At 29.7% G+C, this 7,865-nt stretch overlaps 1 pseudogene; it reads left to right on the plus strand.

Moving 5' to 3' along the window:
* Positions 1–7,610, plus strand: part of LOC113371434 — a 155,975-nt pseudogene extending 148,365 nt beyond the window's left edge.
* Positions 7,611–7,865: the final 255 nt, after the last annotated feature.

The raw sequence follows: 7,865 nt of genomic DNA on the forward strand, positions 1-7,865 counted from the left end.
TACAACATTTTATGATAAATAAAAATGACAAATCATTTTGTTTTTTCCTCAATGTCTAGCCTGCTTGATTCGCCATATATATATATAATATATATATTATATATATATATATATATATATAAAATATAAATGAACTTAACACGCTGTGCGCGACACAAATCTCTTTTATTTAGATAGTATTTCTAAATTCCTCACAAAATAATAAAAACGACGCGCAAAGGATTCGCAATTCGTTCCACACAGGTGTAGAATCTTGGTAAAAAATATTTTTTAAAAGGTCCTTTCTTCATTATATCTTCAACCAGTCTACGAACAACACCTTATCTAATTGTGATTTTTTAATTAGTATTTTGTGAAAATATTGTGTAATTACAAGTTTAATGTTTATAATACATAGTGTAGTCCATTACCTGATACCATGGATTATTAAAATTTTCCAATTTAACACTAAGATTAACTAATTTTTCCACTGAATGAAGGCTAGGATTATAGCCGAAACGTATGGAGTTAAAATAAATTTTTGAAAGAAAATCATGTTTTTTTTGATGTGTTATGCCCGATTACTAGACTTTGAATCTAGAGCTGTGAATAGAATCCGGGTCCAGTCCGGTTCCGGTTCTGGAACCGGTTCCCAAATTTTGAGAACCGGCAACGGTTCCATTTTTTTTTGTAGCATTTAGTCACCTACAACGTTTTATTTTTATATTCTATATTATATTTTCTAATTCTAATTAATTTTAACTCAACATTTCAAGTATTCAAATATAATAACTCAAGACATTATTTATTTCTATTTTAAATCCTAATTTCGATTCAAAATTAATTAACTTATTTGAATTAAGAAGTTAAACCTATTATTACTTTCGCAAAGGCGTACTTGTTTTAGCCAGAAAATCTGACTGGATAATTTATGCTAACTTACTTCTGAGAAGCTAAACATTGTTATATGTATTAGTCCGAATTTTTTTATTGCGAGCCATCTGTCTTCAGCCCATAAAATTGATTTTAAAGACTTCTCCAAATCATACTTTGACACTTGTTTTCAGAAAGACCACCAACTATTTTCAATAGACAACACCCGACTACAACAAGAGCCCCATTTTGTTAATCCGCCTGAAAATTATTATTTCTGAAACTAAATATTTATTATTTCAAAACATTTCAAACGATATAGAAGTTAATAAAAGCTTCTACTTTTAAAATTGTCACTTAAAAAAAAACAGTTTATGTAACTTATATTAGTTTATGTTTCAAGTATATATTATTTTATATATATGTTATTTGTATATGAAACACTATTTTAGAATATGCAATATTTCAAAATTAATTAATTAATTCGATTAATTAATTAATCGAAGGAATTTTTGAAATTTGTTGTTTTACGATTTATGAGTCGATGTACAATCGCCAGGCTCTAAAAATACGCTTCTGCTTTGAAATCTATATATATATATATATATATATATATATATATATATTATATATGTAGTACAATTACTAATATTATGATCATAAGCTCCACTTTCGCCATCTTGTGCAAGGGTCATTCGACTGCAAGGGTCGAATTACATAATGGGAAGAGCTTAGGTAGAAAATTAAATATAAGTATCTGTTAGCAAAGTATGAAATGTTTATATTTCTATGAAGTTAACAATTTTGAAATTAACTTACTTTTTATGAAATAAGCTATTTATTTCAATTAAACTAAGGCGTTTTGTTGTAATACTTTTAATGGATTTTTTTTTTTTTTAATACTTATGCAGCCAGTTTTGTAAATTCTCCTGATCAAAAGAAACCGCCTCTTGCTATGGACATCGAAAACGTTAATTGAGAAACTATTAAAAAAACTAAAAATATGCTTTAAAGTAATTAAAGAAAGTTTATTGGTTTATGAAAAACTTTATAATTATTTATTTAAAAGTTTATGAAAATTACATATAACCTAATAATGAAAGCAGACTAAATATTATTCGAATGTACAATTTCCAATTTGAAAATTGCATTCGTGGCAAACAAGTATATAACTAAATACAAATGCACAAAAAAGTATTAATTATAATTATATTAGAAAATTCAAATAGTTACAAAAAAAATTTCAAGAACAAAAAGCGAAACACATAGCTTGAAACGGATGTTTGTGACTGAATAAAAAAAATAAGAAAAAAGTAGGGTCACAGTGAAATACTGTTGCATTATTCACTATATAGAAAAAAAAACGGTGCCGGATTTTTTCCGAAGCGGTCCGGAATTTTTAGGGATCGATCCGGACTTTTCCGGGTTGAAACCGATCACGGTTCTCCCGGACCCAGGGCCTTTTTGGACTTTGGAACCGGTTCTTGACAGCTCTAATATATATATATATATATATATACTATATATATATATATATATATATATATATATATATGTACGAGGTCTGTTCAAAAAGTACCCGGAATTTTCGTTTTTTCAAAAAAATATTTATTTATTCGTCTACATTAATGTGGTCCCCTTCAAAGTAGTCCCCCCCAGATATAATACACTTATGCCAGCGTTTTTTCCAATTTTCGAAGCACCCTTGATATTCACTTTTTGATATGTCCTTGAGCACTCTCAGCGATTTTCTTCAATCGAGGAAAACCGCCGTCCTTTCATGGGTCTCTTCAACTTTGGGAATAGGAAAAGTCACACGGAGCCATATCTGGTGAATTTTTGCACTTTGCAACACTTTATTTCATTTTTTACGCAAAATTTAATACAAATTCTTTGACTTTTCAATTCTTCCATTGTAAAATCGCCGAGCTCAGAAAAACACGTCGAACCTTAGCGACTACCACAGACAAAGTAAACAGTGAATATAGCTGAAAATTTCATCATACTTTAGGGGCATGTATACCAACACAATAAAAAAAAATTTTGACAATCAGACACTCCAGACCCGCGAAATTTAATTATTAGTAATTCCGGGTACTTTTTGAACACACCTCGTATATACATATATATATATATTTTGTAGAGTTTCGAACAAGAATCCAAAAATAATACAAAATAAAAAACAAGAAAAGTTTTTAAAAAAACAATTTCTTTATTTAATTATTGTTATATTGTCGACGTTTCGGAACTAGGTACGTTCCATCTTCAGGACATCTGTCAAGAAACATGTTTCTTGACAGATGTCCTGAAGATGGAACGTACCTAGTTCCGAAACGTCGACAATAAACAAATAATTAAATAAGAAATTGTTTTTTTAAAAACTTTTCTTGTTTTTTATTTTGTATTATTTTTGGATTCTTGTTCGAAACTCTACAAAATATACACAAATCCAAGACTCTACCATTCAATATATATATATATATATATATATATATATATATATCGATATATATATATATATATATGTATATATATATATATATATATATATATATATATATATATATATATATATATATATATATATATACGTGACGTATTACGTCGTAGGGCCGTAATATTTTCGGATGTTTTTTAGAATCATGATATTTATCACCCAAAAACAGTTTTATAAATATTGCCAAAAAAAATTTTTTAACAAGAATACGGCTCGGACGATCTTTACCTAAAACTAATCAGTATCAATCCCAACCAATATCTTTAGAATAGTTTTTGATTATTAACTTCCCGAAGGAGAAGTTTATGTTTTCATAAAAAAATCTGATTCGCTAATTTTATGTTTTCTCGACGTTTCAAGCCATCCTGAATCGAATGAGACCAAATTTGGAAAAAGTATGTGTGTGTGTGTGCGTGTGTGTGAAGAGATTTTTTGCCGTAAATCGACGTTTTCTCAAAAACGGCTGAACCGATTTCGGTAGATACCATAGTCTTCTAGATCATACTAAAATATTACAGCCCTACGACAACTCGTTTAGCTTTAAAAATTCTTCAAAGTTTGCAAAAATTAGTATCGCTTTTTTGGCATTTGTCAAAATTAGACCTTTGATCGATGTTTTCTCAAAAACGGCTGGACCGATTTTAACAATTTAAAAGCCATTTGATGTATCTCAATGAGGACTATTGTTTGTCAGGTTTGTGTGATGATCAGCCAAGCCGTTTTATTGTAATTTGGAAAAAAGGGTTAAACTTTTCGTCCACATTTAAGCTCAAACTACCGAATCGATTTCAAAAAATCAAAAACTGTTCGATTGATATTAGTTGGGAATGATACTGATTAGTTTTAGGTAAAAATCTACCGAGCCGTTTTCTTGTAATTAACTGTTGAAAAAAAAATTTAAGCCGATTTTTATAGAACTTTTTTTGGCGATATATATCACGGTCTTATACAACTTATTGAAATTTTAGTTTAATTTTAAAAATTCACCAAATTTTAAGAAAATGAGTTTTTTTGACGTCTGTTAAAATTAAAATTAGACGACTTACTTGGTATAACGATAGAGTACTTGGTTTTAATGAACATACAGAGCCATTAAAGTTCCATGGACACTGGTTCAATTATAATATTGATGATTTTTAAAAAAATGCCTTTAGAAAATACTCCAAGTCAAAGTGTTCGTTTGTTTTCAATTATGTGTAATAAATCCACTTGGAATACTTGTAATGACTCATAAATCAATTTATTTTTTATTGATTAAGTCGATTATTTAAACATATCGGGAAGTTCATGTAACTTGCCTCAAGGCTAAATACCAAACCAACTAGTTAAAAATGTATTCAGGATTGTGATTTAAAACGTAGACTATGAATTTTACAATTTTATGCAAATTACAAAGTGAGATCGATTGGTTTTTAAATTTTGGAAATCGGTCCGGCGTTTTTGAGGAAACGTTGATGAGACGTCTAATTTTGACAGACACCAAAAAACCGTGACTAATTTTTCTAAACTTTGACGAATTTTTATTATACAATTATACGACTTGTCGCCAAATCGTCGAAAATAATTTTTTCAACAGCTAATTACAAGAAATTATGCCAGCGAAATTTTACCAAAAACTAATCAGCACGATACCCAATCAATATCTTTCTAACGGTTTTTGAATTTTTAATATTGATTCAAAATTTCGAGCTAAAACGTGGACGAAAATTTTGTCACTTTTCTGCGATTTACAAAGAAAAAGTTTGGCCGTTCGTTGCGCAAAACGATAATACTCATCGAGATACATCAATTGGATTTTAAATTTTTGAACTCGGTACAGCCGTTTTTGGCAAAACGTCGATTTAAGGTAAAAATCTCTTTACACACACACACACACACGCGCATACGTTTTCCAAATGAATGATGTTTCGGTTCCTTCAAATAGGGCGCTGTGGGCCACAGGTTGAAGTGGGCTACACGAATAACTATAAGACTAGTGAACTGTATGTCGAAGCGCGTATGTATTTATTATATTTTGATACTTGCTCAATTTTAGAAAGCATTTGGAGATTATAAACTTACTCCCGCACTTTACAGAAAAACGCGCTAAAAAATTCACCAAGAAAGTTTTTACCATCGGTCTCTTTCACCCGATTTGTCATCGAATTTTAACATCTTCTATGATAAAAAGTTGCGTTTTGGAATACCCTTGGAATGAAAAATATATATAACACAACATTTTCATTTTTAACTATTATACATTCAAAAATAATAGTGTAATATTTTCAATCAACTAGACAAAATTATTTATTTATTAAATATATAAGGGCCTTGGAAAAACTAATTCTGAAAAATGTATTTTTTTTTCAGAAATGAAAACGTGGTTCACTTCTGTTTACAGCACCCTATATATTTAATAATAGTTAATAGTTATTGTAATAAGTAATAACGTAATTTATTCAAAGGTCAAAATCAAAGAAATTGTCAATACTTAGTGAGATCGTAGAACATCATTTTTGAAAAAAAATACAATTTTCAAATTGAGTTTCTACAAAGCCTTTACATATTTGATAAATAAATAATTTTGTCTTGTTAATTGATTGAAAATATTACATTACTATTATTACACAAAAAATTATACAAAAAATCTAGGGTAATAAATGTTTTTTGATTGAGACATTAAAGGAATATTTTTGTTTTCAGGTGGACTCATTTATTTGAAGCTCTATGTAAAATCCTGCTCTGATTAGTATAACTACTGCATTTCAGAATGGAAAATGGTGCTAAGAAGCTTGATATAAACAAGTATAAGCTGGATGTGTCAGATTTAGCAAAGCAAAACTACCGACAAATAATTGAAAATAAATATAGCAGTAGTATTCCAAATAACCAAGAGGTGCAAAACTCATCAAATGCGGGTTCCTTGATGTCTTTGACAACAATATCTATGTCATCTTCAGACAATAGTTATCAATTATCTCAAAATTGCGAAAAAGAGCTAGTGCAAGAAAATTGGATATATACTATTTTCCAAGTTGGTGTTCCTTTTATGATTGCTGGTATTGGAACAATAGGTGCAGGTGTCATACTCAGCCTCGTCCAACAATGGGAAGTATTTGACGATGTCTCCGAACTCTTGATTTTGGTTCCGGCTCTTCTCGGATTGAAAGGCAATTTAGATATGTGTCTGGCTTCTAGATTATCAACGCAATACAACTTGGGAAACATGAAGAGAAGACGTGACATTTTGAATATGATAATCGGTAACGTAGCTCTTGTACAGGTGCAAGCTATTGTCGCATCTTTAGTTGTTGCTGTTTTCGCAATATCAGTAGGATCATTAATGCACGGAGAATTTAAGAATGAACACGCATTAATGCTGTGTACATCTAGTGTTATAACTGCAACTACTTCATGCTTTGCTTTAGATTTTGTTCTCATAGGCGTAATTTTATTGTCGCGTCAATTGCACCTTAATCCAGATAATGTTGCAACTCCTTTGGCTGCTTCTATTGGTGATGTTGTTTCCATATCAGTATTATCAGCGGTTTCTGCATGGTTATTTCAATACCACGATTCTGATCGCTGGCTTTTGGGACTAGCGCTATCTATTTACATTATTTTGTTAATAGTTTGGATATTAATAGTTTTACGAAATAAATATACTAGACCAGTATTATTCTCAGGATGGGTACCAGTAATATCCGCATTAATCATAAGCGGACTTGGAGGTTTAGTGTTAGACTCTGCTGTAGAACACTTTGATGGTTTTGTATTATTTCAGCCGATAATAAATGGAATTGGCGGCAATTTAGTTTCTGTTCAAGCAAGCAGAATATCGACACTGCTACACAAAACTTCAGTATTAGGAATATTACCTGCTAATTCGATAATTTGTGAGTCACCTTGGAGAGCAATTTTAAAAGGTGTTCCTTATGCAAAAATGGCTCGAATTTTAATAATGATATCAATGTTTGGGCAAACAATTTTTATATTTGTAGCTGATTTTATTCAGTCATCTACAGTAACTTTAGATATATTTTTTGTTTTGATTTATTTAGTAGTTAGTACTTTGCAATTAATAATTTTACTTTATATTGCTCATGTCATAATTCATGTCATGTGGAAGTTTAAAATAGACCCTGATAATTCAGCCATTCCATACTTAACTGCTCTAGGAGATTTATTAGGATCTATGTTTCTCATGTTGGCATTTATACTTTTGCAGTCCATTGATAAATCGTATAATAAACAAGAAGTACATATAGCTTTGTTGCCATGAAACGACTTTCATGAACAAATTTTATTTAATATTTATTACATTTGAATCATTTTTTGTAGGACATTATAGTATATTATATTGTATTATATTATATATATATATATATACATATATACATATTTGTTTATATATGTATATATATAATATAGCTGTTGTACAAGTGCAAGCTATTGTCGCATCTTTAGTTGTTGCTGTTTTTGCAATATCTGTAGTATCATTTATGCGCGTAGAATACAAGAATGAACCCTCATTAAT

This window comes from Ctenocephalides felis, unplaced genomic scaffold (assembly GCF_003426905.1).
Source record: "Ctenocephalides felis isolate EL2017-DRISC unplaced genomic scaffold, ASM342690v1 CF-g0.4_SCAFFOLD_01492, whole genome shotgun sequence".
NCBI lineage: Eukaryota > Metazoa > Arthropoda > Insecta > Siphonaptera > Pulicidae > Ctenocephalides > Ctenocephalides felis.